This window comes from Pongo pygmaeus, chromosome 3 (assembly GCF_028885625.2).
Source record: "Pongo pygmaeus isolate AG05252 chromosome 3, NHGRI_mPonPyg2-v2.0_pri, whole genome shotgun sequence".
NCBI lineage: Eukaryota > Metazoa > Chordata > Mammalia > Primates > Hominidae > Pongo > Pongo pygmaeus.
In genome coordinates, this window is record NC_072376.2 from 148,787,440 (window position 1) to 148,812,985 (window position 25,546).

At 33.5% G+C, this 25,546-nt stretch overlaps 1 long non-coding RNA gene across 1 annotated transcript in view; it reads right to left on the reverse strand.

Moving 5' to 3' along the window:
* Positions 1-3,000, reverse strand: part of LOC129035523 (uncharacterized) — a 45,989-nt gene extending 42,989 nt beyond the window's left edge. Inside the window, exon 1 of the long non-coding RNA XR_008502210.1 lies at positions 2,942-3,000. This is a non-coding gene — a long non-coding RNA (uncharacterized LOC129035523). The remainder of the gene's footprint in view (positions 1-2,941) is intronic.
* Between the last annotated feature and the right edge of the window lie 22,546 nt (positions 3,001-25,546).

Sequence of the window (25,546 nt, forward strand, 5' to 3'; positions counted from 1 at the left end):
TTTTCCTAATCTACACTTAACCATCAGATCTCATACTTCTATCTAGATGTACAGATTTATTATCTCACCTTCAATTTAACACACACACACACAGACACACACACACACCCATACTTTGTTGTAGTTACTTCTATTCATTTCTAGCCTCTCCATCTCATAACTTTATGACTACAGGAAGATTTGTTTTTTTGTTCACTATTCTATCATCAGTGCCTAAATCGAGTTCTTCTTAATATGATAAGTGTTTAATAAATATTGGTTGAAAGAAAGAGGAAAATATGAAAGGAGAGAAGAAAGGAAAGGAAAAAAGAAGAAAGGCACTGCAAAATCTGAATCCCAAGGTATGATTATTTTTTAAATGCCACTTAATTTTAGTATCCTTCTTTGACAAAGCTGGAACAACAAAAAAGATGACTTCTTTGCTCATTTATCATAGGAAGTGTTATGCAAAAAGGAGTATCATAGTAAGGAAAATGCCATTCAATGAGGCATCTGGAAATTTGTATGAGCATTTTGTTGTCACATGTGGATGGTATTTAACGTATATGTATGAGGACTGTTAGGTATTCTGCACTGTGCAAAAATAGATCTTTGTCATGTACATATTTTTAATGATCTGATATGTATTTATATATGATAAAACCTAGAACTAATCTTTTATGCATAAATAAAATGTTTTTGGAACCACATTTTGGATGCTTATAATTTTCTAACAATATTAAAACTGTATAAATACAGAAAATAATTTTTTGTGGGGGCATATGATAAAAAACTGTTCAGTATTTCCCCAAACTTATATCAGCAAAGGCAATGCCACTCTTGATATTCACCTACCACTATCAGTGGCAATTTTCTGTTTAATATGATGCAAAGGTTTGTGTCTTCTCCCAAATGTATGATTATTAAAGGACATATTATTTTTTTAACTTAAATTTGCTTTTATGTTTCCTAATACAGTTAGGGCATTATTTCTTTTTGTAGCTGCCTATGAAGTTGGGTTACTGTTTCTCTGTTTATCATTGCATGATAACAAATTCATTACAATATGTGAGAAGTTAGTTTGAAATGATTGAGAATGAATGGTCTAACATTTAGCTTGTTCATATTTGTATTTTATATATGTATTTTATTGCTATTTTCATCAGCTACATCTAATATCACTACTACTTTGTAAAGTAAAATAAAATAATAACAACTAACTGCTGTCTTTTTCTAGGGGTCTTCTGCCAATCGCTTTATGTTTATTATTCCATTAATCCTCTCAAGACCTTATACAGGTCTTGAGAGGATTAATGGAATAATCATCTGAACAAAGTGAAGTTGAAAGAAATGATGTCTTATGCAAATATAACAAAGCTAGTAATCATAAGACATGACTTGGTCTCTTGTCAATGTCCTTCTTTTCAGACATGAACTTTGTATTTTTATGCTCCATAGCACATTCTAAAGGGTATTATGCAAGCTATTCCAAAAAAACTCCAATTTCCTTTCGTGGAAAAAAAGTGGGAACATGGACAATGTTATGACTCAGACTGAAACAACACCTCAAAACCATTTTAAGTGGAGACTTGCTCATGTTCCAGCTCTTGGAGATATTTGGTCTGGGTCACCTGTTTTCTCTGCTGGCATTCCTGTGACTGCCTGTATAGCAGTTGCTCCTATCATGGTTTCACCAGAGAGCAAGCCCTGTGTCATATGCTTCATACGGAAGATGCTCACAACATTTGTAATATTTTTGATAATAGTAAACCCCAGTCAAGAAAGAAAACTCTGTTAAATGGTATATTGCTTACTTAATGTGAACTCTTTCAATCTGTGTGTAAAATTCAAATAATTCAGTAAATGAGTCATTCTTTAAATTAAACCTTCAATCGATTAAAATTGTTTTTCAATTGAAAGGAATCCTAGTTTGAATTAAATGTGTGACATAATGTCAAGACAATGTTTAAATTTCTTGAATAAAAAAATGGTAAACTCACACTGAATTTGGAATTTGATTTTCCAAACTGATTTAAAACAACTGTTATCTGCTTGTAGCTAAGCATTTTAAATGGTTTGAAATATTATTTTTTAAAATAAGACTAGGTATCTAAATTACAAATTTAAAATTATTTTGTTCAAAATATCAATGAAAAGAAACTAATATTTTATTAGTTAGATATATGCTAACATTTAAAAAGTATACAACTGCATTTCTTCAGGTAAAACAGGAAAATTCAATCCCTGATTTTTATCAGTCTTTTGATTTGGAAATGTGACAGTAATTGTAAATCTTGTTGACACGATTTCCCCATGTTCTGGCAAATATTTGAGCTTGTATTTAAACAGCCAACACTCATTATCTGTTACTCTGGTTTCCTTTTCATTTTGGGGAATATATTCTTTTTTCTTGTGTTGCAGGGTCATTCTAACTAATAGGTTTGTATGCCAAGTACGAAGAAGGTGACTGCATAGACGACATTGATAGCATGCCATCATTTCTATATTTGTATAGTCTGTGAAAAGCAATTTTTTAAAAGATAAGAATTCTTAAGTAAGTATTATAGGATTAGTAGTAACAGGAATAGATTGTGTCTGTCATGGCTTAAGCTGAGCAAGGGAACTCATCTCTGCTTTCTTTTTTACATTTGTTTAGCTTTAGCAGTAATGAGGCACTATTTGTCTAACAGATCCTCACTAGGTAAGAGGCTGCATCCAGCCTATGATATCAGCATTTTCACTTAAAAATGTATTTGATTAATAACATAGTATCCCAGATGTTGCCTGATATATCTTAGCTCAGTGACTAATATTTATTTTGAAATGATTGGCACAATAAATCAGAAAAAATTAAGTCCATTTATTTTCTATTAAAGCTATTCAAAATAATACTTCTAATTGAATGATGACAATAGGATTGAGGGAACAAAAGAAAGATAAAATGTTCTATAATCCTTCTGACCAGGTTTGGCTGCAGATGACCTCTTGTTCTTTCTCTGATTTCTCATTGTTCCACAAGAGCCTGTACAGAACAGAACAAGAATTCTTTAGTCCCTGTTGTGCAGCATTAATAATGCCTCTTATCTCTTATGACATTGACCTATAAATAAATGGGAGTTAAAGACTACACAGCACAAGATCAAAAGTATATTTTATGTAATGACTGCCTAACCATCAGATACATTAAAATATTGAATATATACCAATCCTAGGTCAGTAAGCAATTTCTGGTATGGAATAATAATAAAAATCTCAATATGTGAGTATGAGTAGGAATTATTGATTAGGCTCAATTAAAAATTAGTGTTCAAGACATAATTTTTTTTAGATTTATATTAAATGTCCCTCTTTATTTCTTGTACAATGGCTTGTCTTGAAGTTTATTTTGTCAGATATTAATATAGCAACACTAGTTTGCTTATGTTTAATGTTTGCATGGGATACATTTTAATGTTTTACTTGTGAGTCATTCATGTCTTTACATTTGAATTGCATCTTATTGAAAGGAATAATTTTGTATGGTTTATCATTTTTTGTTTTCAGAGTTTGGGCTGGCAATTTGGAACAATCTGTACATTTTAATTGAACTGTAACTTCAATTTATATTTGATGTAATGCAGTTGTATTTATATTTACAATTTTCCATCCATATCTATTGATTCATTTTTTTAATTTTCCCATTTGTATTTGTCATTTTCATTCTTTTTCTTGAATTGATCAACTATTTTTTTAATATTCCACTTAAGTTCCACTAGTGGACTTTCTGCCATATCATTCTGTATGTATTGTATGGTTTCTGTTGGGATTATTTTGTGTTTGTTTATCTCAGTATAAGGTTAATATTTTAACACTTTATGCAAAATGTACTAATTTTATAATATTTGTATTTAATTTACCTCAAATTTGTTGTACCATGGACATATATTTTGCATCTACATGTGTTATAACAAGATTACATTTTTTGTATTAAATTATAACGTATATTAAGGTAATCAAGAGAAGAATAAAAAAGTAAGTCTTTTGCATTTATTCAATATATTTATCTAGTCTCAGCCTCTCTTTTGGTCAGCTCCATTTGGAGTCGGAAAATTTCTCATAGTTTTTGTGGTACAGATCTTTTGATGATAAATTGTTTTAGCTTTCATTTTCTGAAAAGATTTTTAATTCACCTTGCTTTTTCAAGGCATTTTGACTGGATATAGAATTTTTGTTTCTTTTCTTTCATTTGTTTCCTTGTTCACTTTTCCTATAAGCACCTTCAAGATGTTGGCCCATTCCTTGTGTGCTTGTATTGATATTTTCTGATTCTTGGGAATTCCACCATTATTTGTATCATTTCTATTTTACTCTGACTGCTTTCAAGATTTATATTTAGTTGTCAGCAATTTAATTACAATATGTCTAGGTGTGATTCTCTTTGCATTTGGCCTGCTAAAGGGTTCCTGTACATCTCAAATCGGTGAATTTGTATTTTTCTTCTTCTTTGGGACATCTTTGCCATTACTTCCTCAAATACACAGGCACGCACACGCACGCACACACATACACACATATATTCCCCTCTCACATTCTCTCTTTCCTAAGAATCTAATTACACGTGTTCTGAACCCACTGGATACATGCATCAAATTTACTCATTTTTCAATCTGTTTTGCTGCCTGTTTTGTTGCCTGTACTTCATATTTTATAGTTTTTATTGATTGATTAATTGATTTTTAGAAACAAGGTCTTGCTCTGTCTCCCAAGCTGGAGTGCAGCGACATAATCATAGTTCACTGCAGCTTCTGACTCCTGGGCCCAAGTGGTTCTCCTGCCTCAGCTTCTCAAGTAGCTAGAACTATAGGTATGCACCAGCTAATTTCTTTAAATTTTTGTAGAGATTAGGGTGTCACAATGCTGCCCAGACTCATCTCAAGTTCCTGGACTCAAGAGATCCTCTCTCCTCATCTGTCCAAAGCACTGATATTACAGGTGTGAGCCACTTCACCCAACTGTATACCTTCTATTGCTTTGTCTACGAGGTCGCTGAATCTTTCTTCGACATCTTTAATCTTTTGTTAGTTACATCCAATAAATTTTTATTTTAACTTCTTAGAAATGTCGTTTTGTTTTTGTAGTAGTTCTATTTTTAGTTTTACTTGTTAAGATTTATTGTTCTTAAAGTGTTTGCACATATTTCAAACAACTGCTTTAAAACTCCGCCTACTAATTTCTATCACTGGTTTTTCTTGGGTTGTTTATTTATTTATTAATTTTCCTTCAGTCATGTTTTCCTAGTCCATCACATATTTAGTCATTTTTATGTATTACTAGACACTTCGGATGGTATACTGTGCAGGTTCTCATCCCAGATTAGCCATGACTTTGAGGAAAGGTTATACCTAGGTATGGATATCTTTCATTAATTTTTTGAACTAATATGTTAAAAATAAGGTTGATTAGACTTTAAAATACGGTTTTCAAGAAATTATCTTACAAGAAATTTATGAAATTTTTTCTTTAAATACAGAAAATGCCTATATACATGTAGGTATATATGCATATATTTGCACATATATAACCTTTATAGTGACTAACATTTTATAGCATTATGTTCAACGTTGATCATGGTAACAATACTTGAATAAAATCAATCCCTGAAATGTAATTCTTTCCCATTTTTGTATAAAATTACTTATAAGTATAAGTAGTGCTGGGGAAATTGGATATCCATGTGTAGAAGAATAAAATTATACCCCCACCTATCATCCTATACAAAAATCAACTTAAAGTAGAAGAAATACACAAATGTAAGACTCAAAGGAGTTGAAGAATGAGAACACATAAACACAGAGAGGGGAATATCACACACCAGGGCCTGTCAGGGGCTGGGGGTCTAGGGGAGGAATAGCATTAGGAGAAATAGCTAATGTAGATGACAGGTTGATGGGTGCAGTAAGCCACCATGGCACATGTATACCAATGTAACAAACCTGCACGTTCTGCACGTGTACCCCATAACTTAAAGTATAATTTAAAAAACTTAGAATAAAACATGTGGGAAATTTTTCAGGCATTCATATAGGCAAATATAAGACTTCAAAAGCACAGACAACAAAAGCAAAAAAAGAAAAAATATGACTTTATATCAAACTAAAATCTTCTGCATAAAAAAGAAACAACAGAGTGAGAAGACAATTTACAGAATGGGAGAAATATTTGCAAACTATTCATTCAACAGGTGTTTAATATTCACAATATCCAATGAACTCAAACATCTCAACACTAAAAATATCTGATTAAAAAATGGACAAGTTATCTAAACAGACAATCTCAAAAGAAGAAAACAAAAGTGTTGTGGGCATGCTCCAAAAGACAAAAATATAAAATGCTGGAGAGGATGCAGATAAAAGGGAACTCTTATATACTATTGGTTTGAATGTAAACTAGTACAGCCACTATGGAAAACAGTATGAAGATTCCTCAAAAAACTAAAAAAAAGAAAGACCATATGAGTCAGCAATTCCAATTACTGGGCATTTATCCAAATGAAAAATAAGATCAGTATGTTGAACATTTGCATCCCCATGTTCATTGCAGAACTATTCACAGTAGTGAATTAACCTATAGGTGTCCAAAAACAGATAAATTGATGAGGAGAATGTGATATATACACAATATCACATTGTGTGATATATACACAATATCACATTGTGTGATATACACAATGGGATACTATTTGGCCATAAAAAGATTAAAAGAATGAAAATATGTCGTTCATAACAACATGGATGTAACTGGAGGGCACTATATGAGTGAAATAAGCCAGGAATAAAAAGTTAAACACTGCAGATTCTCACTCCTATGTGGAAGCTAAAAAAGTTGGTCTCACAGAAATTAAAAAGTAGAACAAAGGAAGGGAGGAATAGGGAGAGATTTATTAAGGGGTATATAATTATAGCTAGATGGGAGGAAATTTTCTAGTGTTCTGTACCACTGTAGGATGACTATAGTTGACAATGTGTTATACAGTTTCAGATAACTAGGAGGATGTTGAATGTTCCCAACACAAAGAAATGATAAATGTTGGAGATGCTGGTTATGCTAATTACCCGGATAATAGCATACATGACTAACTGCTGTTAGTGGTCTAGTCACTATACAGTAATATAAAATTACTAATAGTAATTAGTTCTTCAATTAATATTAGTGATCTAATCATTTATATATATCAAAACATATACTCCATTAATATGAACAATTATTACATGTCAGTTAAAAAATTTAAATGCCACAGTACTTACTTTTCCTATAGTCTAAGATGAAAGCATAACATTTTCTTCTACCTATAATTAGATATTAGTACTAATTCTCATAAAACCTGCTAACCTTCCTGGGAAAGTCCCATTTAGACCTCTAAACTACAGAACCTTGAACACATTTCGGCAACCATGGTAATGTGAAGGGGTGATCCCTTCACATTTATGATATTCATTAGAATCTCTACAATTTGTGCAGATCATCTTTAAAGCAGAAAAAGTGTTGTGGAGATTTACTTGTTAATAAACACTATAAGCTTCTTTTCCATACAGGATCTCTTTCCTGTTTTTCTTCACATTTCCCTTAAATAATGTGTTTCCCCTTCTGCTGTTAAATTAATTTATGTTTATAAAAGTTAATCTACTTTCTTTTTTTTTTTTGCTTTTTTACTTCTAAAATAAGTGTGAAATTATTTTGAGTTTCTCTAAAGGTTGTTTGTTATGAGATACAGTAAGGCAAAATACAACGAGATGAAAGAAGACAAAGCCTTTGCTTTAGAAGTAATGAGATGTCCAAACCACTGAAAGACCCAAAAGTAAAGGACTCACTGTCACTTTTTGTTCTGGTGGCTCCTATGTGTACAGAACCAGCTTAATGCTGCCCACAGGTAATCCAGAGAACATGGGTTGAAACTAATCCACTTTTATATTTTGAAAGTATTTACAATGTTCATTTTTGTTACGTTCTGGCTTAAGATAAAGAAAATAATTTTTAAAAATAAAATTTCAAGGTACCCAGAGAAGATATACTCTATTTTAAATTCCACAGAAGCAAGACATTTCAGATTTTTTTACAAAGCAAAGAGAGCTGTGTGACAATAACAAACACAAATAAATAATCACAAACATTAAATAATAATAATAGTAATAAAGATAATTAGTAATCAGACTGATGTAAACAGGTGTTTTATGAAAGAAACTCCCCATCAAATTATTGATGAATAAGACAATAAAAAGCTGAAAAGTTAGGCAAATCACCAATTTCTAATGGAAATGTACCAGTTCATGAAATTAAAACAAACTAACCAACCAAAGCCAATTAATAAAGTCTATTAAGATTTGTTTCAGGCAGATGATTTCAATGATTTTTATAAACTCATGATACATATGTAATGTTTCTCACTCCCCAAATATGGAACAACTTCTAATGCTCTGATTCCTACATTCAGACATCATTCCTGGTTCTATGCACTTGAATTTATAAGCTTTTTTTGAGAAGTCTATTAGACATTAATATTTATTTATTTTATTATGTTTTCTGTTAAAAACTTTATATCTATGGCATTAGACTCTTCATATGCTATGATAAAGTTGAGCAAATGAGAATTTGAAAATTGAATTTTGTTTAGTGTGAATTTATTTCTCATCTTGGTTATTTAAAGTATAAATAATCAAAACTTATCTTATATATACTTTTCTAATATAGACAATCATCTTAAACAATATAAAATAACAGATATCTATAAATAGATAACCTAAAATATAGACAAAGATATCCCAAAGTACTGAATAAACTCATTCTCAATATTCATCTGAAAATTGACATTAACTTTTGTATTTTGGCCACTACTCATCTTCACACCCATTTCTGGAAATCCCTCTCATATGCTCTTTATTTCACCTGTGGTTTGATAAGAACATAGTGAATGTAGAGCATACTTGGATTCCACGAGAATATGGTTGAATCATAAATATCTCTATAGCAGAATCCATTTAAAAACATATAAATGAGTATTTGGTTTGGGGTGTGTTCAATATTTTATGTGAACTATATCCCTAAATATTAATTACTTATAGCAATGCTTTCTTGAAAAACCAAATGCTACAAATAAATATTGTAAATCAGAATTAGTACCAATATTAGAATGTTATATATAGTAACTATTATGCATAATTTATTGTAGGTAATACAAAGTACATATGATAATAATATATTGTAAATATTCAAAGTATGCCTAGCTCCCCTTATTATTATTCTCCACTATGTTTTAGAGTATTTTAAATTCATAATCTAAAAAGTTAATATTCTATTTTTCTTACATCAGAAGTTTCATGAAAATTAGAAATTGTAGAATATACATTATCAGGATTTTTAACCAACTTTCTTATATTACATACGAGTGCTCTTTACTATGTCTTGGCCTGAATTATTTTATATTTTATATTTGTAGGATGTGGGATTATTTTTACTTCCATAATTGCTTTTAAAATTATTTTTTAATCTGACCTTTGAAGCATTTTTACAGAAAGCATGGCAAACATAATTTGATTCTTTTCTTCAAATTGTTGATGCAAGACTAAGAACAATCAAAGAATGTGGTTAATAAAATTACTGCAATGATTTTTAAATAATTATTTGAAATATGCATTCAACATTTAAAAATGTAATTAAAAAATTGAGTTGAGTATTTTCGCTGATGCTTTTTAGAATAATAGTATAATGGACTATTTTTTATTTATTCATTTATAAATTAAGAGTACAAAATTTGGTAAGAATTTGTTGAAAATATGTTATATGGAAAGCTTTGAGAGATATAATTTGTGGAGTTTGAAAATTACTTTAGTCACAATATTAATTCAACATAAGTAAAATTAACAATTATATTTAAAATGTGATAGTTATTTAAAAAACTCGCAATTATAACTTATTGTGCCTTAGCAGTTACTGGTGTAAGTAATGAATTCTTTGTCAACTAAAACACATCTAGGCACATCTACTGATGAAAAGCTGCAATATTAAAGGTTCAATATAACTAAACTGTCCCCTGAAAAATTTTAAAACATCTAAAATTTATTAATATCTTCTTCCTTCCAAACAGTAATGAGATTGCCAACTTTTATCAGTATTTTAGTGACATATTGGTATTTATATTTCCTAATTTGTCATAGTTACTATTACTGTTTACAGTCAGCACTTGTTTATTATATAATCAGAATAGAGTTTCAGTATTAACCATTATATAATTTGAAGATAAATAATCTTTTGAAAAAGTCTATGATTTCAATAAGTTGGGTCTCATAAAAGTGATACTAAAAATCTAATGCTTTACAATCTTTTTCTGTCTTAGTAATCTAAACTAAAGTATCTGTAGCTAACATAGTACCAAGCATGGCAGCATATGTAATAATATTTTCTTGGGCTTTAACTTACATATGTGTGAATTATAGAATTAGTTACAGGCAAGGGTAACTGACTCTGTCTTAAATCAGACTGCTAACATTTACAGTCACAGCCACAAGATAAAAAATACAACTAGCACTAACTGGAGCACTTCCAATAATGGCCTTTTTGAAGAGGATTTATTACTGTGGTGCTAAGGCCTGTTCTGGGGTGTTGTGTGCTAACCAGTGAAAATGTTCATTGTGAATTATATATACTGTGTGTACTTGCACATACACTGTGTGTATGTAAATACATAGCGCATGTACCTAGGAAAATATAAGAAAGATAATATAGATTTCACTCAGACCCACCATACCCTAGTCCATATATTTTAAAACTTGAATTTGTCTATTGTAAATTTTTTATTTTTGAATTAGTTAGCTCTTTCATTGTCATTAAGGTCTAAATAGAAACAGGCAGGTGAACTGTTCTTATGACCCATTCTTTATTTGCATAATTTTTCCTGAATTAATTTAAAACTCAGCTCCAAATCTTTTTTTATTGAGTTATTAGTCAGTACGTTGCAACTCATTCAAAGTCTTCTAAATATAGTTCTCTCTTGCTTGGCCTCCACATCCACTTTGAACCCTGCCAAACCTGTTTTAGACTCAGGACACTGACATATGTGGGCTCTATCAACAGGACTCCAAGACCCTCTGACTTCTAGTTGAGTCCCACCAATGATTAGCCCCAGTAGGAAATCTAAAGGGTGTAGGAGAGATGGGTCAGGAAAATTATCCTCAGGCTCCCTCTTAGTAAGATCACAACAGTTGGCTGTGTTCCTTTACTGAAGACAACTAATCCTCAAAGCTATATTTTTTCTTGTTCCTATAACCTCACCCTTCCTTTATTGTTTAAAAATTTCAGCTAGTGCAGGAATCTGCACTAATACTTGAATTTTCTTACACCTTATTCACACCTTTATAATTTATTCTTACATAAATAAAACTTCTTCAAATTATCTTAACTGAAATGTGCTATGTGTCTCCATTTGGGATGTAGATTGATACATTTTCAGTCATAGAATACATACTTTGTATAGTATGTACATAAGGATACATCAATGTGCTTGAAATCTAAGACAATATTAATGGTGATCTAATAACTTTGTCAAAACCGACAGTTGATAATGTGTTAACACCTACTGCAATACAGTTATGTAGTTTTCAGGAGAATTCACAGGGCAAAGCACAGAATACTGTGAAAATAATTTGAACGTATTACTAATAGACAAAATTTTTTTCAAATGATTACTTAAAACTAATTATATAATTTATATTGTGGAACAATTTATCAAATGTTAGAAGATCATCTTCTGTGATCAAGATTTCTACTTAAGCCCTATAAATGCATTTAAAAATCAGTATAAAAAATTAAGTACTTTTATTAATTACTGTGTTCCCTATGTTCAAAGAAATAATGAGGTTGTACTACTTCAAAATTTTTGTTTAATTGCTTTTTAAATAATAAGAATAGATTTAGATGTTATCTCAAAAGATAGATCAGCATGAAAAGATTTTTAAAAATAAGTGTTTAAAATACATTTTATTTCATCTTCATGAAATATGTCACAGTCATAATAAAACTGAATTAATAACACCTGGATGGAAAACTGAATTAAGTACAGAAATACTAGCTATTTCAGTTGAAATTTGAGTATGTTATTTCCTTTACTTTTCATTTCATTGTGTTTTCTAAACTGGGACCTAAGTACTAATTTATCAATTTCCTTCTCCAGTTCCACTTTATTAATCACTCAGTGTGTGAAGTGTAGGTTTACAGGATCTGGGCATTTGGCTCAATTGGTAGGTATATTCTAATGAAGCCAAAGATATATGCCCAGTCCCAATAGAAGCCACTTTGTTTCACATAGGAACAGTAACTACATAATGTATCTTTAAACTCAATGCTAACTGGAAAAAATCAAATTATTCATATGCAAGCTTACTTTCATATTTTTGCTTGAGGAAATAGTCTCTACTTCATTACTAAATAAAATAATAATAATATCAATACTGCTACTACTGATAAAGCATTTTAGCTTATCATTTCCTGAACACAGCACTTCATCTTAAGCTCTCTCAAGTAGAAGGTGCTCATTTTCCACCTCTCACAAAATTGGGGGTCAAGGAGATTATATAAGAACCTCCACGATCCCTGCTGCTGTGATTCTATTTCCAAATTATAACTTCTCCACTTTTATGTGAAATCATCTGTGAATTAGAAGCTCTTAGCATTGTGTTATATATCATATTCTTTTCAATTTTTAACAGTGAATTTTGAGACATTCAATTTATACAAAAAAATTAAAAACATTAAAAAGAACATGTATACAAGTTTTACTTGTATCCTATGTATTTTACCAAACTTCTGTTCAATTTCTGTGTATTTTCTCTCTCACACACACATACACACATTTGAGGGTAAATTCTAAGTGAGCTGCTCCTTTACCTGTGAATGATTTTGTATATAATCGTGTGTGTGTTTATTAAAAGGACATTATTTCAGCTGGGAGCAGTGGCTCATGCCTGTAATCCCAGCACTTTGGGAGGCCGAGGCGGGCAGATCATGAGGTCAGGAGATCGAGACCATACTGGCTAACACGGTGAAATCCCGTCTCTACTAAAAATACAAAAAATTAGCCAGGCGTGGTGGCGGGCGCCTGTAGTCCCAGCTACTCGGGAAGCTGAGGCAGGAGAATGGCGTAACCCAGGAGGCGGAGCTTGCAGTGAGCTGAGATAGCACCACTGCACTCCAACCTGGGCGACAGGGTGAGACTCCGTCAAAAAAAAAAAAAAAAAAAAAAAAAGGGCATTATTTCAAATAACCACAGTTTACTGACAGATATCACAAAATCAAATTGATAAAGTACTATTTATATAATGCATAGATTATTTTTTAATTTTACCAGTATGTCCCACTGGCGCTCTTTTTTTTTTTTTTTTCCCTAGTCTAGAATTCAATTCAGGTTGTCATCATTTGTCATTCTTTTAAGGCCTCTTTAAGATGATATAATTTTTCAATCTTTGTTTTTTCATGACCTTGGTATTTTTACTGACATCTCCTTAACTCTTCCTCATTCATTAAATTACTGAGCACTGGCCTTACATCTGCCTTTCCATGCTGACATCAAGCTGGGTAACTTAAACAGAACCTACAAAATGGGAGAAAATTTTCGCAACCTACTCATCTGACAAAGGGCTAATATCCAGAATCTACAATGAACTCCAACAAATTTACAAGAAAAAAACAAACAACCCCATCAAAAAGTGGGCGAAGGACATGAACAGACACTTCTCAAAAGAAGACATTTATGCAGCCAAAAAACACATGAAAAAATGCTCACCATCACTGGCCATCAGAGAAATGCAAATCAAAACCACAATGAGATACCATCTCACACCAGTTAGAATGGCAATCATTAAAAAGTCAGGAAACAACAGGTGCTGGAGAGGATGTGGAGAAATAGGAACACTTTTACACTGTTGGTGGGACTGTAAACTAGTTCAACCCTTGTGGAAGTCAGTGTGGCGATTCCTCAGGGATCTAGAACTAGAAATTCCATTCGACCCAGCCATCCCATTACTGGGTATATACCCAAAGGACTATAAATCATGCTGCTATAAAGACACATGCACACGTATGTTTATTGCGGCATTATTCACAATAGCAAAGACTTGGAACCAACCCAAATGTCCTACAATGATAGACTGGATTAAGAAAATGTGGCACATATACACCATGGAATACTATGCAGCCATAAAAAATGATGAGTTCACGTCCTTTGTAGGGACATGGATGAAATTGGAAATCATCATTCTCAGTAAACTATCGCAAGAACAAAAAACCAAACACCGCATATTCTCACTCATAGGTGGGAATTGAACAATGAGAACACATGGACACAGGAAGGGGAACATCACACTCTGGGGACTGTTGTGGGGTGGGGGGATGGGGGAGGGATAGCATTGGGAGATATACCTAATGCTAGATGACGAGTTGGTGGGTGCAGCGCACCAGCATGGCACATGTATACATATGTAACTTACCTGCACATTGCGCACATGTACCATAAAACCTAAAGTATAATAATAATAATAATAAAAGAAAAAAAAAAAAAAAAAAAAACCCAGAAATCCTGCTGTTTATAACCTAGACCAGAAACTCTTGTTCTTATATCCCAGCTGATGTACATGAAGGTGTCCTCTGCAGCATCGTCAGAACAAGGGTAACAGTGAAATTACCAGCGTTCATCAACTGAGAAATGTATAAATAAATTATGGTATAATCCGATTAAAAATGCTATTCAGCCATTAAAAAAAAAAAAAAAAAAAACAGAACCTGACATTATCTCTAATACTATTCACCTTCTCCTTATTTCAGCTCTCCTTTATCGTGGCTACATCATGGCCTTAATCAACACCCAGAAGTTTCCTCACATCTAAAATATTAATGCTGTGATTCCTTTCCTGTGTGACCACATTCTTGCTATTGACAGTGGTTATCAACCACTTCTCCCAAAACTCGAATCTCTAGTCTTTATCTTTTCTGGATCCCTCCTTCTTCATTTTCCTCTTTGTTCAGTAAATATTTTACAGTATATCACTCTACCTAAAGCTTTTCAGCACTTTAAGTTCCTTTATTCAATTCACTTCTGTGTCCTCAGGTGACAAAACGCCTATTTCACATTTTGCAAAGTCTTGCCTCTTTGCAAAGTCTTGCCTCTATCATTAAAGCAGACATAATTATGACCCTAAAAGTTTACGATTTGCAAATATTTTGCAAAGTCTTGCCTCTATCATTAAGCAGACATAATTATGACCCTACAAGTTTATGATCTCAAAGACCAATTAGATAATCAATACTCCCAGTCAATTATTTCTATTTTTCTTTCCAAGGAAATAGAAATTGACCCTATGGGCAACCAAATGTGAAACACAGCAATCGAAAAACTGTCTCCTCTTCCTATGCATAGCACTCTTGTTTTTGAATTATCACTACTTCCTTACCAGTGACAGACCTCACCAAGCTTTAATATTCCAGCCTACGGATAAAGATTATTGAGATATCCAATCACCAAATTAACATCACTTCAAATTCAGAAAATGGCCCATCTTTTGAATTACTTCTTTAATATTATAAAGTCCCTCCCAATTGCTCCATATTAAAATCGTCCTGGCTGTTCCCTGGGGTGTGTTTCATCTTATAACAAACTAAATAAACCTGACTTTGTTTCAATAAAATTTGTCCTGGATTTACTCATAAGATGCTCTCCATTTTCCCAAAGGAAATACAATAATTATTATCTGTCTTCAGATAATAATTTTCTGTCCTCAGATAATAATTTTCCCTGGCTGTGTTATAGGGAATAGGTTGCAAGGGAGTTAAACTTAAGATAAGAAAAATGGTTCAGGCTGAGCGTGGTGGCTCATGCCGGGAATCCCAACACTTTGGGAGGCCGAGGCAGGTGGATCACCTGAGGTCAGGAGTTTGAGACCAGCCTGACCAACATGGTGAAACCCTGTCTCTACTAAAAATACAAAAATTAGCTTGGTATGGTGGTCGGTGACTGTAGTCCCAGCTACTTGGGAGGCTGAGACAGGAGAATTGCTTGAACCTGGGAGGCTGAGGTTGCAGTGAGCCACATCGTGCAACGAGACTCCGTCTCAAAAAAAAGAAAAGAAAGAAAAGAAAAAAAGAAAAGTGGTTTACATTTTCAGGCCAGAGAAGACAACAGTTGGGGTTAGGCACTAGGGTGGAGTTTCAGAGAAGTAGTCGGAATTCAAGGAAATTGAGGAGACACAGCCATGAACTTAACAGCCAATCACTACACCCCTTCACTCCTACTACAAAGATTCACAGGTTTGAGATAGCTTAGAAGAGAGAGGAGACAAAGTGAACGGGAGTTCCCTTTAAAGACACTGGCTTGGACATTTTGTTAACTGAGTATAGATTCTTCTTGGCTGAAAGTGATGCTATTGTACACCAAAATTGAAAGGCCAGTTGGAGAGTTCTTTCTAAAATGGTGAAGAAGAAATAATCCATAGAGTATTCAGAAAGAGAAAGAGAAAGAAAATATAAAGTTTTTTTTTCTAAGTTTCACCACATTGAATTTAGCTCATCCAGTAGGTTATTTATGCATGCCATTTTATTATTTCTGATTTTCCAGTTTAAGTATTATCTACTGCCTCTTCACTGTGTATCATGATCCATGCTGGGGCAATAGAAAGGCATCATTTTCTATCTCTCCATCTCCATCCACACACACATAGACAACTGAAATATTCACACATTTACAAAGATTTTTTTGACGTGTTTCTGATTTTCATTGGAAAAATAGCTGAAAATTATTTCAAGACTTGGATAATAAATTATTCCTCCAGAATGCATAGGGGTTTACATCTTTCAGTTAGTCAACTGGGCAACTATTAGTCCATGACCATTTTAAATAAATTCATGGCTTGATGTTTTTAGTTTTATTTGTTTTGTTTTTTGCATAGTGCAGATAACATGAATTTGTGCTGCAAATCCACATGAGGGCATGTTTATGATGATAACTTCGCACGGATAATTATTTTAATTCCTTGACTGTGTGATAGTATTTTCACTGCAGTCAGCTAAGGTTGTGAGGTCAAATTTGTTTGCTTCCAGAAGGGATAAACCTGTGGGATCCCTGCTATAAAGGATTTGTCTCGTATTTAACTCTCCCTTTGGTTTTGGGCTTTGCCTTTTATTCCCAGCAGCCTAAAAAGGAAACTAAAGCCCAAACCTGGTTCTGTAAATGACCCCAAAGCAAACGATCTCTGGTTCTCTGCTTATCTCTGTGGGTTCTCATTTTCTCTAAGACTTTAGCATAGTAAATAACTATCATACAAAGTTTGTAATGTCTTTACTGAGAAATATATATATTTCTTCTTAAAGTAATTTAACTTGCCTTTTTTACCCCTAGTATATTTGGCTAAGTATGCTTTTAAAAACATGCCGGGGCCTGTTGTGGGGTGGGGGGAGGGAAAAGGGATAGCATTAGGAGATATACCTAATGTAAATGACGAGTTAATGGGTGCAGCACACCAACATGGCACATGTATACATATGTAACAAACCTGCACATTGTGCACATGTACCCTAGATCTTAAAATATAATAAAAAAAAATGAAAATAAAAAAATGCATGAAGACATACCTAGACAGCTATAAATTAGAAAGAAGAACTCCAATAACACACTGATATTATTTTGCGATAAATGAGATTTAGTGTACAATACATGGTTCAATATCCACTTTCCAGAAAGTATAATGCACAAATGTTCTGAAAATTGTATTTAATATGTATGTATGTATATATGTATATGTATGGATGCATCTGTGTATACATATGCAAAAATGTACACATACATAGCAGTGGTAATTTCAACTTATAAAAAAAAATAAACTTGCCAAAATTACTATTCTTAATACTTATTATGCATGATAATACTATAACAGACACTGAAATAAAAATGTTGATCATAAATTATAAGCAAATCTTTTCAGAGATCCGTAGTATTTTACATAACAGCTATATTTTAAATGAATGTTTCTTGAATTAGGATTTAGGGTCTTTACTTTGTAACAATTTCATTTTTTTTCCTTGCCAATGTTGAGAAATAATAGATTTTTATTGCTACAATGTACTCATAAGAATAAATCATGATATATTCATTGGGATGACATTTAGAAATGTCTCATATAACCCTACTTTTAAAGATTTCTTTTATTATTAAAATAAATTCCCTCTTTAGAATGTGATGGCCCATGAACACAATCAATCCACTAAATTAATTCTAGAAAACACAGTAGAGTTGAATCTCCACATGACTAGAAAACTGAAATGTATAGGTGCTTTTAGCAAGGATTCAGGATCAATCACATGGGGCTAGCTTCAAAGGAACTGTATAAACACGAAATAAAAGTCACTCTGTTTGCAGTATTAGTCACAAACCACTTGTTTATTTGTTCAGTTTATTTCACAGTGAACATTTATTTCTTTTGCAATTTTCATATTTCAAACTCTTCTCCTCAGTAAAAGTTATCTGTCCATAAGTAAAATCTACCTTCTATATTCCTGGGCTTTAAAGTGTAATAGAGAAACTACTGAGAAATTAAACTCCTTTGGATGTTTATCTGTCAATGCCAAAATTAATCCTAAAGGTTGTTTTCCCAGTAGGTACAAATGTTTTATTTATTTAGGTTACACAGTTTAAAAGATACAATAGTCCAGCTTTAGTGCTTATTTCACATAGAATTTTTTTAAAAATATGCTAACACGTAAATCCATTTGTTTAGCAATAGGTCTCAGGAACATACCTTCTCTTCAAAAATAACAAAGTTAAAAAGGAGGGATAAACAGAAAAAGTAAAGAAGAAATGGAGATAAATAAGAAAAAGGAAAAGAAAAAGGGAAAGGCTTCATTTCTGGGACAATGAATTCATGATATTTTGAAAAGTTATTTGAAAATTATGACCACCACAAAATATATTTTTGTATTACTATGATAAAATTTGAGGGCTGTATTAGAAAATTAAAGTGTGGTACAATTTGTTGAATACTTGGGTTTATTTATAACTTAGAATGTACTCACAGATTCAGCACTAACAGATGAAAAGTAGAGAGATGAGGCAAATTTGAAATTGCTTCCCATCTCAAAATGTGTAGCAAAGGATATTTCTATATGAAGCCAACACTAAGTAAAAATGAGCCCCTAAAAACTATCTTTTCAGGTTCATCCCTTTTTACCCTTTGGCCAATAGCTAAATATATTCCATTACCATGAAACTGGTTTTCCATTTCCCCTTTGAAGCATGTTTCCATCATGCTTTTGTGCATTATTGTAAGCATATTTATCTGCAGTTTTTCTGGGTGGTGAGGATACTTGATATAGAGGAAAAAATAAATATTGACTGAAACGATGGACAAGTGATAAGATTTCCAAAGGAGTTTTTCTGATCTTGAATGACTATTTCATCATGTAGAGAAATTAGAAATAAAATATTCAAAGTAGAGAAAAATTATCCTCAGGGCTATACTTCTTTTTTAACAATTTTTTTTTTATTTTTTTAAGTTCTGGGGTACATGTGCAGGATGTGCAGGTTTGGGACATAGGTAAAGATGTGTCATGGTGGTTTTCTGCACCTATCAACCCATCACCTAGGTGTTAAGCCCAGCATGCATTAGCTCTTTTCCCTAAGGCTCTCCCGCACGCCCCACCCTCCTCCAATGGATGTCAGTGAGTGTTGTTTCCCTCCTTGTGTCCATGTGTTCTCATTGTTCAGCTCCCACTTATAAGCGGGAACATTTGATGTTTGGTTTTCTGTTCCTGCACTAGTTTGCTGAGGATAATGGCTTCCAGCTTCATCCATGTCCCTGACATGATCTCATTATTTTTTATGGCTCCATAGAATTCCATGATCTATAGACACCACATTCTCTTTAGCCAGTCTATCATTAATGGACATTTGGGTTGATTCCATGTCTTTGCTGTTGTGAATAGTGCTGCAATGAACATACACGTGCATGTTTCTTTATAAGAGAATAATTTATATTATTTTGGATATATACCCAATAATGGAATTGCTGTGTCAAATGGTATTTCTGGTTCTAGATCCTTGAGGAATCACCTCCCTGTCTTCCACAGTGGTTGAACTAATTTATAGTCCCACCAACAGTGTAACAGCATTCTTATTTCTCCACAACCTCTCCAGCATCTATTGTTTCTTGACTTTTTAATAATCACCACTCTGGCTGGCATGAGATGGTAGCTTATTGTAGTTTTGGTTTGCATTTCTCAAAGATCAGTGATGTTGAGCTTTTTCATATGTTTAGCCACATGTGTCTTTTATTGAGAAGTATCTGCTCATACACTTTGCCCAGTTTTTCCCCTTGAAAACTAGGACTAGACAAGAATGTCCTCTCTCACCACTCTTATTCAACATGGTGTTGGAAGTTCTGGCCAGAGCAATCAGGCAAGAGAAATAAATAAAGGGTATTCAGATAGGATGTGAGGAAGTAAAATTGTCTTTGTTTACAGATGACATAATCCCATAACCCAAATCCATTGAGCCTCAAAATTTGTTAAGCTGATAAGCAACTTCAGCAAAGTCTCAGGATACAAAATCAATGTGCAGAAATCACACACATTCTACATACCAAAAACAGACAAGCAGAGATCCAAATCATGAATAAACTCCCATTCACAATTGCCACAAAGAGAATAAAATACCTAGGAATTTAGCTAACAAGAGAAGTGAAGAACTCTTCAAGGAGAACTGCAAAACGCTTCTCAAGGAAATCAGAGAGGACACAAGCAGATGGAGAAACATTTCATGCTTATGGATAGGATGAATCAATATTGTGAAAATGGCCATACAGCACAAAGCAATTTATAGGTTCAATCCTATTCATATTAAACTACCATTTACATTCTTCGCAGAATTAGAAAAAAAAAAAACCTATTTTAAAAGTCATATGGAACCAAAAAGGAGCTTGTATAGCCAAGACAATTTTAAGCAAAAAGAACAAAGCTGGAGACATCATGTTATCCAACAGTAACCAAAACAGCATGGTACTGGTACAAAAACAGGCCCATAGACCAATGGAACAGAATAGAGAACTCAGAAATAAAACCACACACCTACCACCACCTGATCTTTGACAAATCTGACAAAAACAAGTAATGGAGGAAGATTTCCCTATTCAATAAATGGTGCTGGAAGAACTGGCTAGCCATATGCAGAAAATTGAAACTGAATCCCTTTCTTATACATCATACAAAAATTAACTCAAGATAGATTAAAGACTTAAATGTAAAACTCAAAACTATAAAAACTCTAGAAGAAAATCTAGGCAATACCACTCAGGACCTAGGCAAGGGCAAAGATTTTATGATAAAATCACCAAAAACAATTGCAACAAAATTAGAAATTAACAAATAGGATCTAATTAAACTAAAAAGCTTCTGCACAGCAGAAGAAACTATCGTAAAAGTGAACAGGCAACCTACGGAAAAGCAGAAAAATTTTGCAATTTATCCACCTGACAAAGCTCTAACATCCAGAAACTACAGGGAACTCAAGCAAATTTTCAAGGGGCCATACTTTCTACTCTTCTTTGAAAAAGATCAGACACTGTTCTTTTTTAGGGATTTTAGATTTTATGTACCCTCTAACTGGAGTTGCAAATAACTGCATTTCCTCTTGAATAACTCCTTCAAGTATTTTCTTAAATGTTTTCTAGTAAGGGCACTTGTCAAAAATTGTAAACTTCTATTCCAACACTCTTTATTTTGCTTCTTTATTTTTTCTTCTCAAATTTATTACCATTAATACATAATTTATTTTTTAATTTATTTTTCTATTTGTCTTCTATTTCTGGAAGGCAAGTTTTTAGGCACTTCTCTCTTTCTCTCTCTTGCTCTCTTTCTCTAACTGCCCTAATCACAGTATCTGGAAAAGAACCTAAGCCCTCAAATAAATCTAGCATACAAATGAATAAATTGGCTTAGATAAATATAAAAGAAAACTCTGAATTAGTTTTAATTATTGACATTATTGTTGTATTTCTATTACTTGGGATAAGCTAGGTTTTACTGCATTCAAAAACAAACCCTGAATTAATTAGCATAAAATAGTTATCATATGCCCACAATAAATATTCAAAACAAGTCTATGGGAAGTTCTGCCATCATAGACAGAAACTTAGACTGACAGAGGATGAACTTGAGCTTTTTTAAAGTGTTTCACCCCCAACTAAAGGGCCAGTTGGTGTACCTTGTACTCTGTACTATAACGAGAGGCACAATTCTTTATTGGCCACATTTGATAATAGAAGTGACACAACCACTTCTGCATGTGCTGTGCCATTTGCCTGGAATGTCATTCTCCCAGAATAACCCATTTACCAAGTGGCTTGTAAAGCTTTCAGCTCTGAATGGCAGGCAAAGAAAGAGAAGGCTTCCTATCAAATATAAGCAAAAGTGTCAGCTCTTCTGCTCCTTTGGCCAAATGATCTAGTGTATCTTATACAATTTCAAGTTTCCTTGGCAGATAAGAAAGCTTTATGGAAACTGTCAATTACTGATGGAAATATCATGGCACAGACACTTAGTGCTATGAGAAAGCTTTGGAGAAGACTCATGTACTTTTCTTTTTTTTTATTTTATTTACTTTTATTTTTTTATTTTATTATTATTATACTTTAAGTTTTAGGGTACATGTTCACAATGTGCAGGTTAGTTACATATGTATACATGTGCCATGCTGGTGTGCTGCACCCATTAACTCATCATTTATATTAGGTATATCTCCTAATGCTATCCCTCCCCCCTCCCCTCACCCCACAACAGTCCCCAGAGTGTGATGTTCCCCTTCCTGTGTCCATGTGTTCTCATTGTTCAATTCCCACCTATGAGTGAGAACATGCAGTGTTTGGTTTTTTGTCCTTGTGATAGTTTACTGAGAATGATGATTTCCAATTTCATTCATGTCCCTACAAAGGACATGAACTCATCCTTTTTTATAGCTGCACAGTATTCCATGGTATATATGTGCCACATTTTCTTAATCCAGTCTATCATTGTTGGACATTTGGTTTGGTTCCAAGTCTTTGCTATTGTGAATAGTGCCACAGTAAACACACGTGTGCATGTGTCTTTATACCAGCATGATTTATAGTCCTTTGGGTATATACCCAGTAATGGGATGGCTGGGTCAAATGGTATTTCTAGTTCTAGATCACTGAGGAATCGCCACACTGACTTCCACAAGGGTTGAACTAGTTTACAGTCCCACCAACAGTGTCAAAGTGTTCCTATTTCTCCACATCCTCTCCAGCACCTGTTGTTTCCTGACTTTTTAATGATCGCCATTCTAACTGGTGTGAGATGGTATCTCATTGTGGTTTTGATTTGCATTTCTCTGATGGCCAGTGATGGTCAGCATTTTTTCATGTGTTTTTTGGCTGCATAAGTATCTTCTTTTGAGAAGTGTCTGTTCATGTCCTTCACCCACTTTTTGATGGGGTTGTTTGTTTTTTTCTTGTAAATTTGTTGGAGTTCATTGTAGATTCTGGATATTAGCCCTTTGTCAGATGAGTAGGTTGTGAAAATTTTCTCCCATTCTGTAGGTTGCCTGTTCACTCTGATGGTAGTTTCTTTTGCTGTGCAGAAGCTCTTTAGTTTAATTAGATTCCATTTGTCAATTTTGGCTTTTGTTGCCAGTGCTTTTGGTGTTTTAGACATGAAGTCCTTGCCCATGCCTATGTCCTGAATGGTAATGCCTAGGTTTTCTTCTAGGGTTTTGATGGTTTTAGGTCTAAGTTTAAGTCTTTAATCCATCTTGAGTTAATTTTTGTATAAGGTGTAAGGAAGGGATCCAGTTTCAGCTTTCTACATATGGCTAGTCAGTTTTCCCAGCACCATTTATTAAATAGGGAATCCTTTTCCCATTGCTTGTTTTTCTCAGGTTTGTCAAAGATCAGATAGTTGTAGATATGTGGCGTTATTTCTGAGGGCTCTGTTCTGTTCCATTGATCTATATCTCTGTTTTGGTACCAGTACCATGCTGTTTTGATTACTGTAGCCTTGTAGTATAGTTTGAAGTCAGGTAGCGTGATGCCTCCAGCTTTGTTCTTTTGGCTTAGGGTTGACTTGGTGATGATGGCTCTTTTTTGGATCCATATGAACTGTAAAGTAGTTTTTTCCAATTCTATGAAGAAAGTCATTGGTAGCTTGATGGGGATGGCATTGAATCTATAAATTACCTTCGGCAGTATGGCCATTTTCACGATATTGATTCTTCCTACCCATGAGCATGAAGTGTTCTTCCATTTGTTGTTATCCTCTTTTATTTCATTGAGCAGTGGTTTGTAGTTCTCCTTGAAGAGGTCCTTCACGTCCCTTGTAAGTTGGATTCCTCGGTATTTTATTCTCTTTGAAGCAATTGTGAATGGGAGTTCACTCATGATTTGGCTCTCTGTTTGTCTGTTATTGGTATATAAGAATGCTTGTGATTTTTGTACATTGATTTTGTATCCTGAGACTTTGCTGAAGTTGCTTATCAGCTTAAGGAGATTTTGGGCTGAGACAATCGGGTTTTCTAGATATACAATCATCTCATCTGCAAACAGGGACAATTTGACTTCCTCTTTTCCTAATTGAATACCCTTTATTTCCTTCTCCTGCCTAATTGCCCTGGCCAGAACTTCCAACACTATGTTGAATAGGAGTGGTGAGAGAGGGCATCCCTGTCTTGTGCCAGTTTTCAAAGGGAATGCTTCCAGTCTTTGCCCATTCAGCATGATATTGGCTGTGGGTTTGTCATAGATAGCTCTTATTATTTTGTGATACATCCCATCAATTCCTAATTTATTGAGAGTTTTTAGCATGAAGAGTTGTTGAATTTTGTCAAAGGCCTTTTCTGCATCTATTGAGATAATCATGTGGTTTTTGTCTTTGGTTTTGTTTATATGCTGGATTACATTTATTGATTTGCGTATATGGAACCAGACTTGCATCCCAGGGTTGAAGCCCACTTGATCATGGTGGATAAGCTTTTGATGTGCTGCTGGATTTGATTTGCCAGTATTTTATTGAGGATTTTTGCATCAGTGTTCATCAAGGATATTGATCTAAAATTCTCTTTTTTGGTTTTGTCTCTGCCAGGCTTTGGTATCAGGATGATGCTGGCCTCATAAAATGAGTTAGGGAGGATTCCCTCTTTTTCTATTGATTGGAATAGTTTCAGAAGGAATGGTACCAGTTCCTCCTTGTACCTCTGGTAGAATTCGGCTGTGAATCCATCTGGTCCTGGACTCTTTTTGGTTGGTAAGCTATTGATTATTGCCACAATTTCAGAGCCTGTTATTGGTCTATTCAGAGATTCAACTTCTTCCTGGTTTAGTCTTGGGAGGGTGTATGTGTTGAGGATTTTATCCATTTCTTCTAGATTTTCTAGTTTATTTGCATAGAGGTTTTTATAGTATTCTCTGATGGTAGTTTGTATTTCTATGGGATCAGTGGTGATATCCCCTTTATCATTTTTTATTGCATCTATTTGATTCTTCTCTCTTTTCTT